This window comes from Ischnura elegans, chromosome 9 (assembly GCF_921293095.1).
Source record: "Ischnura elegans chromosome 9, ioIscEleg1.1, whole genome shotgun sequence".
NCBI lineage: Eukaryota > Metazoa > Arthropoda > Insecta > Odonata > Coenagrionidae > Ischnura > Ischnura elegans.
In genome coordinates, this window is record NC_060254.1 from 114,451,051 (window position 1) to 114,464,290 (window position 13,240).

The following is a 13,240-nucleotide window of genomic DNA, read 5'->3' on the forward strand; positions in this document are numbered from 1 at the left end:
AGAGGTCAGTTACACTAACAAGACTATCGTAACGACCTTTCACATACCTGGCAGCTCTTCTTTGCACGCGATGCCTTGTAAATAGATTGACGAGAACTCGTAAATAGATTGCATGACTTGTAGTGTAGCCTACTAACCTATGTAAAACTTAATGCATGTTTCTGAATTTCTATTCTATATTCTATTTCTAACAGCATATAGTAGTATAGTTTGTTATTATACAGGACGTTTTTTGGACGGTGTGGTGTGCATGTGGGAGTCCAAATGCCTGCTGCATGCTGGTGATTGATCACCCCCTGCCAAACACCCTAGAGGTGGCTCGCAGGGTATTATGTAGATGTAGATGTGGATGTAGATGTAGATGAATCTTAAACCGATCTAAATCAGCTCTTTTAAAAATGAAAACTACGTGATTATTGAAACGCGGGTAAAGCATTTTACATATGAATCGATGACATGAAATTTACCGATCTAAATCAGCTCTTTTAAAAATGAAAACTACGTTCTTCTTTAAAATTTTCAAAAAATTGCTGTCTCATATGCCCATGGAAAAATTATGAAAGCTTTTGAGTTATCGTTTGCACCAGCTAATTTTTTGTTACCTGTTCGAAACCCAAGCTAGTCCTGACCGACCGTCATTAGGCTGAGAGTCCAGATCGGAATTTCCGTCCTCGACTTCATTCCCACGACCCTCCCTGTACAATGCAAATTGCACGACTAATCTGGATGGTCTTTCATGGGGTGCATTTTTGTTAGCGTTCTAGAGTCCTTATCTACAAAGAACTTCGCCGCAATGGCTGAAATAGGACTGAGTGGTAGATAAATGCATTTATATGTCACTGACGTCTGGCGAAATTCAAAGAATACTTGTCATTACGACAATTGACGAATTCTTAAGAAAATATTCTTGCGAAAATACGTTAAGGTGCTCGCATTCACTTTCCAACACTCGCATGGCTCCTTATAAAAAGAGGGTTTTACGTGCAAAGTTTTACTCTCTACTGAACTGCCAAACCAGTGACATGGAGTTCTGTAAGAGCATATCTGCGTTTAAGGCCCATATTAGGGTGGTGGGTATAGTGCAATTCTTGGTGCTTTGGGGCTTGGTGCGTCTGTGGGAGCATGAGAACTACCCTCTCGAAGGGGAAGGGGAGGCTGCCTGTATTTAGATGCCCGTTGGCTACATGCCGGAGATGTTCCTCCATCACAGTGGGAACCATTTTTCAATGGTTTGCCACTAGACCGGAGGACGTCCTTGCCGTAGTCATAGGCTGGATTAATCGCTATCCAGTCTGTGTAATTTCTAAGGAGATAGGCATCCAGCGGAGGACGGTTTCCAGCATCATCGGGGCCTTCCAAGAGATGGTCTTCACCTGGCTCCAGGAAACGAGTGTAGAAATCGGCGGTCCGGGGCACGTGGTCGAGATCGACGAGAGCGCATTCGGGCGTCGAAAATATAACCGCGGTCGTCTCTGCCAAACGAAGTGGGTCCTTGGTGGTGTTGACCGGGAGACCAGGGAGACCTTTCTCTGCGTCGTGGAGAAAAGGGATGCCGCCACTCTCAACGAGGCAATAACAAAATACGTAAGAATGGGAACGACGATTAAAACAGATATGTGGCGAGGGTACGCCGGTCTGGAGAGTTTGGGGTACATCCATGATACCGTCAACCACTCTCAGAATTTTGTTCGTCCCGGAGATAGAAGCACCCACACGCAAAACATCGAAAGCGTGTGGTCAGTAATGAAACGGGACTTGAGGAGGAGGACCGGCAGATTACGTGTGGGAAATCTGGAATCGTTCCTCACAGAATTTGTTTGGCGATCCAGGCTCTCAACGACGGAGGACCTATTTCGTGATTTGGTGAAAGCGCACAAGTGCTTTTACACAAATGTTTAGAAGTAGTATGTAAAGGAACTGACAACGCTTATGGCTGCATCTATTCATCATAACAAAGCTCTTTTCAGGGCTGCTACCTATATTTTTTTGCTTTGCTTTGCATTTTTTGGCAAATCAATTTCATAGTGGTAGCAGACTTGTTAATAATCATCAGTGTCACCCAGCTAGATGCCAACCAAACGCGATGGAGATGGTGGGTAGAGAAAATTATAGATATCAACAATATTTTGCTGTCTCCTCTACATTCTAGAATGAATCATTCGTTCTATAACTTAACAACTTGGCTATGAAATGATGAAATAAAGTGGCACATGCAGCATCATTTTACCTGTGTCTATCCCCAAGTACGTACTATACAATACCGTGGGAGCCACATCTTGGGTGTTTGGCAGGGGGTGGCCTCCGTTGACTTCATCCAGAAGAGTACCAAGTCCTTTCCCTCCGATGTGTAATCAGGGATGCCGACTTAAAAAAATATTGGGGGGGGGATCTTGCACTGGGAAATTTTATAATTAGTGAGTTTTAAGCTTATAAGCATTTTAGAAGAGTCATATGATCAACATTAGAAACGTGATAACTCGAATGTCGATATGTAGACAATCCGGGGAAAATCGACAAGCCTGACATTTTTTCCTCACACCCATAATGAATTTTTGAGGGGAGTCGGGCCCCCTCAAGCCCCAGCGAGTCGGCGCCACTGTTTGTAATTACACTACAAACAAATAATTTGGGGAAAGTAGAAGCCAAATTCTTGTTTGATTCATTGAATTCGGTAATCGGCCCCCTGTTGTTCATTGTATACATTAATGATCTCTGCTCCCGCATACCAGTAAAATTCGTTTATTTGGTCACAACGCTGTCATCTATCGCGAAATTATGGACCACTCTGACTATGAAATTCTATCATCGGCGTTAAACAACGTTCATTTGTGGAGCCAAGAGTGGGGACTCGATCTTATCTGAGCAAATGCATGTCGGTACATTTCTTGCGAAATTCGTCCAATTATAGCCATATTTAATCTGTGGATGGTATTAACATAAAGGCAACATACTAAGTGAACTACCTGGGAGTTACGATAACCTCGAACCTCTACTTAGATTGCCAAAATCTTTCAGTAAAAGAACAGCACGGATTTAGAAAAGGGATAGGAAAAAAAAGATATTTTCTCAGACGACGAGAATCATATCCTTCGTTTACCATCGTACTATAGTAGACGTGATCATGAGAATAAAATAAAATAAATAAACTGCAGAACAGAGAGATTTAAAATGTCATTCTTCCCTCGTTCTATTAAGGATAGCAACGTCGTCTCAATTGATAGGATTAATAGCGTCGCTCGCTAGGATCACTCATTGCATGTTTTTTTCATAGTTCTAACCTTGTATGTATTTGCTCTACGAATAAATAACCATTAGCAAGTTTTTTTATGGACAAGCATGTATATTTTACTAGTATGCGTAATATTTATATGACCGTGCGGTGTGCATGTGGCGGTCCTCTTGCATGCTGCATGTTGGTGATTTGTCACCCCCTGCCAAACACCCTAGAGGTTGCTCGCGGGGTATTGTTAAAATGTAGATGTAGAACACCTAGACGCGCAAAACTTGTTAATGAGAGCACAATATGTATTCAGGAAAAGTAGATCATGCGAAACCTCAATAATGATCTATCGTGGAAATGCTGTCGGTACAGTCTCATAAATCGTGGGAAAAAAGACGATGAATCTGTCTGTTCTACAGTCTATCTCTCTGATATTATTTATATGATTTGATCTACCGTGGTACAATGGCGTTGGTTGGTAACATATGTCTACCTTCGTCTGAAAATACACTCCTCTTGAATTTATCTAATTGGTTCAGTTTATTTTTCAGCCTGCGGTCTGATAGAGATTTCCATTCGAGTTCATCAATGAGGTATTAGCACTAACAAGACTAACGTAAAGAATTTAGAATGGATATCTTTAAGGGGGTGTCCTAACGCCCCCTGCCACACGCCTTTTAGGCGGCTTGCGGGATTTTATGTAGACGTAGACGAACCGTGAGGTATGTACGCACTCCGAAATATTCGCAGTCACTGTCTAAAACTCACACAGCTTAGGCACCTCTAGGGTAGTCATCATAGCGAGTAACGTAATGATCTACTTATTGAGATACCGTTGCTATCATTTGCAGTACGATGGAAGATTGACATTTTGAAAGCCTGCGAACTTAGTATCAGTAGCTGGTGAGTAAGAAAATACTCTGGTAAATTAACTGAAGCCTTGGCGTGCTACTGAACGGTACCACATGGCCAAACTCACGCTCGTAACTCATTCAAACAGCCCGCTACCTTGCCCATTTCAAACCGCTGTTGCCATTTTCCGGTGGTCCGAAACCACGTTTTCAGCAAAGTTAACAAAATCGTTATTTTTCATCGCAGAAACACGGTTCAAAGACGTACTTGATCACACGCTTGACAGGAGTACGATGAAAACATTTATTTTTTGATTATTGGATCGATTGATTGATTTTCAAATTGCAGTGGGAACGGTCACTTTTAGGGAGGGAGGCCCCCCGCTGGTAGGGTGGAAGGCGTGGGCCAGCGAAGGTGAGTTCGTCGAGGAAAGGGTCGAGGATTAGCGACCCTTCCGAGGGTGGCCACGCCCAACCTGGGACTACCTGCTTCATGTCCCCACCAAACGCACTTTAACCAGTATTACAAAGGCACACTCCCTTTAAGCCATGTCGTACTTTGCAAACGGTAAAATATTATCGTAGGCGAAATAAAGCAGTGTAATCGAAAATAATTATCGGCATTAATCGCACCAAATATAATGATATCATAAACTCTAACACGAAACAGTAATGGCACACATATAAAAAGGAACCGATAACTTTAAGATGGCTTGCTTACTTACCTCTTCACTCCAAGCCGGCTAACATCAAACTGATGAATCGAAGCGCTTCAGAATGAATAGCGCCAGAGGATAGTTACCTGATTGGACAACGAATGTGACGTCACGAGAAAGTCAGATATATTTTCGCAAAAAAAACTATAAAATGGATTGTTATAATATATTAATGAATAGGATTTATTTGAATTAAATATTAAAAGGTAATACTTCATATCAATTCGTGTAAAATAGTTAATTTTTCCGAAATCTAATTTTTATGGAGAGTAAATATTGGTACGTCACATGCTGTTCGCCTATGGCGAAAATTGATTGTCTTTTGTTTTCTTGTGACGTCTTTCCCAATAAGTTCGCTAGTCTCGGTGCCCGGCCGCTTTTGACTCTCCGACGGTCTCAATGCCCTATTCAATCATGTCCCACTATATTCCATTGTTGACCTCCACACCCACTAACTTTCGCGGTATATCTCCTCCCCCACCCTATATTAACGATCTTATTTTACCTTCGATAGACTATGACTCATTCTCACGTGCCATTTCAAACTACTTCCGCACTCTTTGCGCAACAGTGTCCACTCCGACATACCACCGTCAGTTACTCCATTTACATCGATGTGACGCCCAACGGATTCATGGATGCAGCGACGTGACTGTTTATTGCACACATACCACGCTGGAGAAATTAAAAAGGAGTGAAAATTGTGTGCAAGTGAAGCTTCAGTTAGAAGGTAACCTGGCGCAAACAGCGGCTATTTGGACGAAATTCACGTTATCGATCGTGATTAAGCGAGTGAGTACAAAATTGTTGTGTAGTTTTATTGCCATTATAATTTTCATTCCATCACTTAGTGCGCGGGTTTTTGACAAATAACCTTCAAAATACAAAGATAATGTCGATTTTCGGAATTAAATTATACTATTCCAATATATAGCAAACTCTAAATAGCTCCTTAAGAGGTGATAGAGGGTAAGAACTGATATTCCTTCGAACTTTGGTATTCTCCGATAATCTCTCGGGAATGCAATAAAAACTTCTTAGTGTCTGTCTTTTACGTGCGTTTTTCAGCATCCTTCTTCATCGCCGTGTGTTTTGACAACGATCCTATGGTCTAGCATTGTATCTGCTTCTCTGTTTACGGGGAATGTGATTTACTGATTGTTACGGAGTGAAAGGAGAAGATTTTGTACGGACGTGCGCGCGGAGTCAAAATCCAATGGAGTGATCGTGATTATTACGTGAGTGTTGAAGTACAAGTCCTATCTATTAAGTGCCGTCATCTTAGATCGGAAATTCGGAAAACCGTTTCACGCAGCACTCAATACTATTCTCCTTTCAGCTATCACTTCCATATTTGCATGTATACAAACCATCACTTGGTTTGAGGAAATGAGTGAGCGATGAAATTGGTTAGATTTTTTATGATCCCACTCAATTAAACTTCTACGCCCCAACCCAAATTTTCAGTCGTGCACTTAGTACCGTCACTTCAATTGGCACCCATGATTAATATTCCCGAAACTTATCGCGTGGATTTTAATGTATTATCGGCATTGTTTCTCAATTTTCAGTCCCATAAAAGTTAAATGTTTCAATTCCTCAAGTTACATTCCTGTTTCTTAGCAAGATTTAATTAGCATACAAATCTGTGGTTAATCATTTATATTTTCTGGTGCCATTGGTTCATTTAATCATTTTATCTATACATTCCCAAGAAGTACTGCAGATGAAGATAATACTTAGCATTTATTCAAAGCATTCATTTATGATGATTATCAACTGTCCCGACTTCCAGTAATATTTCTAGCGTGTGCAATTTTGCAGTTGCTGAACTACGAGTCGTCCTGCCAAATGATCCCGGTGTTCGTCGGGACAGTTGTCACGCCTATGAAGTGAGAAGAAAATCTGGTGGGGGACACCGTTACGTGCATGTTTGCGGAGCGGAAACACACCGGAATAATCGTAAGTGAAAAAGTTAATTTTCATGTACATGCAAGTGATATTGCAATCTATACAGGGGTACCAACTCCCTCCACGGCTCACCATCACAAACCTGAAGATTAAATATTGCAAAACAGATGACTCGCCTCCTACTCCCATAACCATTCATTTGTATATTCCAATAAGCCTACTTTTTCTCACAAGCGCCCCTCATCCCCATCCTAAGTGATATTCACATTTTTTGGTGATGACCCTTAAATTGGTCTGGACCGCTGGATAGCTCAGTGAATGTTAGGACGGGGTAAAAGAGTAATTTTATACGAACATGCATTTAGAGAGTTCCCTCTTGGGGAGGGAATTTATCTTCGAAAAAATTCCACTTGTGACGACGAGTATTTTCCTTGCTATTGCGCGTCTCCAGTGTATAATGGAAGAAAAAGATCGAAATTTAAATTAAATTCATTTCGAAATATACCCTCCGCTAATGCAATCCATGGAATTAACAAGCGACTATTGGACCGATTTGCTACCTCCCACGACCTTCAGATTTTCGCACATTTTTGAGGAACCGTTTGAGCCCCCACCTCCAAACTCCTTCCTCACACTTACCCTACCCACTTCGAATAGTACCTAATTTATTATTTCTTGGAGTGTGGGTCTGACTTAGGTTACTATAAGGGTGTTTACGGATATCAGCTACTCCATACACGAAATGTCCTTGCGCGCGAACACAATAGGCATCAATTTCCAAAAATTTATCACGAAGTGTTTCCAACAGACATAACATTATGTTGATGTAAGTAAATTATATTCACCTCGACTTGTTTTGCGCTAAATATGAATCCGAATTTTCGACGCCCGTAACTGTACAGCTATGCCAAAGCCTTGTTCACAAATAAATTCATCACTTGATTAATGGTGGATCAGAACAATAAACCACTTAATCTTTCAATCACAGAACAAATCGCGAATCAATCCTGAAATGAATATCAGAAGTTTAATTTCATTACGATTGTTTTCCTTGGTAGATACAACTATCTGACTTGATACCGGATAATATCAATAGAAATTTTAGCCAGCATCAGCTGATGATCATCCTTAGCAGAGTTATAGAATTTTTGAGTGGTGTGATCCAACACAAAACCCTCTTGTAGAATTTCATTCCATGGCTTGTTCAATTTGGGAAGGGGAATACGCAAAATACACAAAACGCCGGGATGGTGCACAAAATATTCCATGTGAACCAATTTTAGCCGGTAGAGTAGCTCTACCTATAATACATCTGGGAAAAGTGTTTTTTTAACTTCCGGACGTCTTATGAACACTTTGTATGCGTGGATGTCGTAGTGATGACTGCTTATTCCATGTATTAATAAAAAATTTCCGGTACATACCAATAGAGCTCATAGTAATAATTGTTAATGGACGGGTGACGTCACTACTTTGGTCCCAACATGCCTCAGAGCGTCAATGGTAATGTGGTATTGCATCACGTGACATATGTACGCACGATTAACAAATTGATGCGCATTTGAGTGACAAGAGAAATCATTCGAGGGAAGCCTAGTGGCCTTAAATTGGTTATTAAGTTTTAAAGTATTTTATTTTAAAGTATTTAAGTTTTAATATATTGTATTTCATTTTGATATGTACCTAATTTTCCTCCATCCCCGGGTTCATTAATGTCTGAATTTCCCACGTCACGTGATACATATGATGGACATACGTGTTTACCGAATAGGATGTTAGGCAGTTTATTTAAATCGGCATTTCACCAATCACAAAACTCCAGAATTGTAGGATCTATGAAACAGACTGGAGTTAGTAATTGAAAAACTCTTTCCTCACACTTGCCCTACCCACTTCGAGTAGTACCTAATTTATTATTACTTGGAGGCATTGGAATTGGGGCATGGATCAACTTCAAGAAGGTACGTCAGTAGATTTTACATTAATTGTGTATATATTTGTCGCTATAAATTTGAAAAATGTTATTATATGTTCATTATAATGCGATTTAATTTATAAAATCAGCCTTCATAAGTGCAAACTTATATTACTCAGATACCAACGTGTTAATAAGAACGATATTAAGGAATATTTTCCCAAAGGAAAATATTAAATTTCTACTTTAAACGTTGAAAATTCTGAGCTGAATCTTTAACACGCATGTATGACCTCAATATAAGTCATTGCCAAAGGGGGGGGGTCGCTTTTGCCAAAATTTAATGTTGTGAAAGGCGTCACGTAGCAGTCAGACATCCCACATAACCACGATCACGATGGCATTTCCATTTATCAAATGCGACATATTCTATGGATGCGACATTTTGCATTTTCAATTGTATTCTCACACATCCTTCCCAGCAAAGCGCACTATAATTATTGAAATTATAGCCGCGGAGGAAATGAGAACTTTAGTCTACTTCGTAAGTCAACGCGGCGAGGAATTCGCGCTAGGTGGGAGACCATAAGATGAACCACGCCTCCTCGTGGGAGCACAACAAACCTACAAGCGCTGCAATGGGAGAGACTTTTCTTAGGTGGGGTCCAAATGGAGTGATTAGTTATTGAGGAAGGGAATTTGAGTAGCAGAGTGATTTTTGTGATTGGGTGCGCTCGAGTCCGAACAATTGACCCTCCCTTCAAACTCACGAGGGTTTTTTTGTTCTGCGAAGTCGAAAGGTTGGTTTAGCGTCGTCGCCAATTCGACGTTTATTCTCGAGAAAAATTTCGGCTCCTGGGTGGTAAGGTTTTTGTCTCCGAGACTATACTAATGCTGCGCCTTTAAGGCAAAGAATTCTAACTAAACTAAGAGTAAGTAATTATTACAAATTTCACAATTATAAATTTTCCGACATAATAATTTTCTCACATGCGTGGAATTGAATTTACGTGGAAATAATACGTGTCATTGGAAAATTTGGAATAATTACTTCACAAGGCGGAACAGGCACACCACAGAGAAATAAAATCAACACCCGTCAAACGGTTATCCAACAATTGAACTATATTCTGAGAGCCAATTTCAAATGAAAGAGGCTATAATATTATCAAATATAGGATTCTCCATTCAGCTGCCACTCGCTATGCATTTTAACTGGTTTACAAACGAGGGTGATCCGAACTTCATGGGGATATTATTAGATAAAGTTAATAATTAGTTTAAAAATGTTAAAATCATTCTTACTTGCTTGTTTCCTTGGATTTGTAGCCCCGACTCTTTCAACAGGAATGAAGTTTAATCCTAAGGTCCGAGTATCGTTTGATGTCTTATTCCTCTTCTGTAACTCTCATTGTATCACAAAATGCTAAACACAATGTAATACAATCACCACATGTGCTTACACACACACACACACACACCATCGAACACAATTATCACTATGCCATGGACTGACTCAGTGATTTCCAAATACCGATTTTATCCCACTCCACATAGATCAATGCACTTGTTCACAATGCGCAACGAACAGTAAGCGTTTTTTAGATGCATAAATCACTTCCTTAAATTTATTGAAAAATGGAATAATTACTTCACAAGACGGAAAAGGCACGCCTTTCGGAAAAACTCGACATTCTCATCACACGGCCATCCAGAAACTGGACTATGGTCTGAGTGGCTTCGCACCGATCGGAAATTTTCTCCACCCTCAAATCAATATTGAGTCATGCCGAAGGCCTAAAGCCACGATCAACTCAACCAGTCAGTACATGACCCCACAAATTGTTAGTCCCTAAAAAAATGCATAGGTACGTCCGGTTAAACGGCAGTGATGCGCCTTGTCTACCGCACGCGCAAATTTTAGTTATTACTCACTTCGGTGGATTCGTATGGGCATTCTTCGCTCCGAGGGCATTGCCTGATTCATTATGAAGCGAGGGATAAAAGACCAACTCTCACCGCGGTATACAATAGATTCGACAGTAAAGTAAAAGCGTAAGGTGAGGTGGGGAATCATAAATCCATAAGTATAATATTATAACGATCGTCATATTTCTCCATCGGCTCATTTCAGCATAGATGTCCCCCACGAGACGTACCACGGGGACTGTGCACTACACTTGGGCAGGACCTCGGCACATTTATTTTGAACAGGAAAGATTCGGCAAACGCTAATTCAAGAGACACCAATGTTACAAAATAAAGAATTTTATAATCAGCGAATTTTTCTCACCGCGAATTTAAACGGCTTTGCAAAAGAGACAAAGCGATCAGAATAGGGTGGTTTCCTATTATTTTTTATTGCCTAAATCGAAAGATTATTACTCCTGGAGTACGTATTTCACACTTTTAGATTTTTAAATGACGATTTCTATTTTTCGCGATTGAATGAAAAGTGAAAATTTTCGAGCGCCCGAAAACGCGACGGCTAAGTTTGAATGCTGGGTAAACTCCGTGTGACGTCGTTCTGGTTCCCGCTGCCGCAAGTAAGGTGACCTTAGGGGCGAGGCTTTGAGCGCTGATACGACGCAGAATGCTAGCAGGTACCAGAGTACCCTGCTAGCTGGTGGCGCTTGGCTTAAATAAGGATTGTTGATACTTAAAAAACTTAACTGTGGAACTTAAAAATCTTTACTTAAAAAATCTTCAGCTCCACAGCATTTCCCTTACTTGATTTTTTTCAAAAAAAAGTACCCGTTTTTGCGTTTATTTCGCCGTAATTTTCGTTCCAGTAGTTAGCAATTTTGACGTAAGAAACACAAAACTTGTATTAACAGTTTGCAAAAACATATTGTCTATACAATTAAAATTGATGGATTTGTTGCAAACAACGTAAATCTCTGCTAACTTCGAAACCAATGGGTCAATTGATTGCTATTGAACCTCGTGTGCTCCTTCCAAAATTCCGTGGTCCTTTATTATGCCTCCCTATCGGTTTCGGTGAATAAGAATAATCAATATATGGTATTTTCCTTCATCAAAGAAAACGAAAGGCATTGATTGCGATTCGTTACCCACCATTAGTGTATTCGTAATATACAAATTATTTGGTTTTAGAAATATTGGTTTAGACGAATGGCAATGGTCAATTTTATCCTCATTTGAAAAAGGCCAGATTGGCGCCCATGCTATGCCACTCCACGTGACGTCACAGGGACCTAGTTTCTATAGGAGTAGATGAGTTGCCGGAGGGTACCGTTTACCGAGGCAGACACGATAAAATTTATCGATGAATATCAAAGGCATGAATGCCTTTGGAACATTCAAGCACCGGAGTATCGGAGGCTTGGCTTGAAAAATCGAGCATATTTGAACCTGGCCGAGACTTTTAACTTGTCGGTGGAAGCGGTCAAAAAAAATTAATAATATACGGTCCACGTATCTGCAGGAGAAGAAGAAAGTGAAGGCAAGCGGTAGGACTGGGTCAGCGCCCGAAGATATCTATGTGCCATCGTTGGTGTGGTACCACCAATGCGCGTTTTTGGATGACGTGGTGGTACCAAGGAAGACGACGTCCAGCTTGGAGGTAGGTTTTTCTGCTTGTGAATGCATAGTGAACAATTGGGAATAAAAATATTGATATCAAATAAATTTCTTTAAAATAATTAATTAGCTTCGTTTCAAGTTAGCATTCTACGGAATCGGCGAATTTCATAAATCCACAATATCACTGTAAGTTATCAATTGATGCTTCCTATCAAGCACAAGTTGCCTAAATTTTGAGCTAATCTTGGATTTTGCTAGCTTCAATTGATATGACGTTATTTTACCAATTTTAAAAAACCTAAGTTAATTAAATTCTAAATAATATCTTTCATTGTCTCTTTCAATAACATTCATTTTTGTTATGGAGAGTTTTCATCGAAATTTGACCAGAAGCCACAAGGCCGTTAATTGGACAATAGTTTAGTAATGAAGTTGTTCTTAATGGCGTTAGCTGTCAAGGAGCTGTCTGGAATTTAGTATTTGAATAGTACATGTGCACTGAGGTTTCCATGTACATTAATTGCTCCGTCAGCTGCACTCCTAGGTACAGCGATGTTGTATTTCCTAAGCAGTTGTTATACATTGATTGGGCTATCGTATTTCCCCAGCATTTATTTGCGCTGTAAGTTAACTGGAGGTGTTACTGTACTTTTCAGCATCAATCAGTTTCAATAGGTCTATTTTTAAATTTCTCATACCATCCCCCACCTGAGGCCATTACATATTCTCCTTGCTTTCAATTCGCTTTCCTCCATCTTACAATAATGTCTGTAGTAGGTTTATGGTCCTCAACATTCATGTACATTTATACCGTTCACGCCGCCTTCACATTTTCTGCCTTGGTTCTCAAAGTCATTCTGTGTGCAGTGTACATGATAAATTGAATAGGTCTCTGGACAAAATTTTAATATCCCTTCAAATACTAACTAAAAATCGTAAAATATAGTAAAATTGTCATATAGGCCACTTTAATGCACTCATTTCACATATTTTCTTAAGAACTTTGAAAAGAAATGACCGAAACAGCTCCAAAAACACACCCACTTCAAAACGCAATTCCATTGGCCAGCCGGAAAGTGAC

The 13,240-nt window shown here is 40.1% G+C and overlaps 1 long non-coding RNA gene across 1 annotated transcript in view; it reads right to left on the reverse strand.

The window, feature by feature from the left end:
* Window positions 1-10,457, reverse strand: part of LOC124165932 — a 47,502-nt gene extending 37,045 nt beyond the window's left edge. Inside the window, exon 1 of the long non-coding RNA XR_006866358.1 lies at window positions 9,919-10,457. This is a non-coding gene — a long non-coding RNA (uncharacterized LOC124165932). The remainder of the gene's footprint in view (window positions 1-9,918) is intronic.
* Between the last annotated feature and the right edge of the window lie 2,783 nt (window positions 10,458-13,240).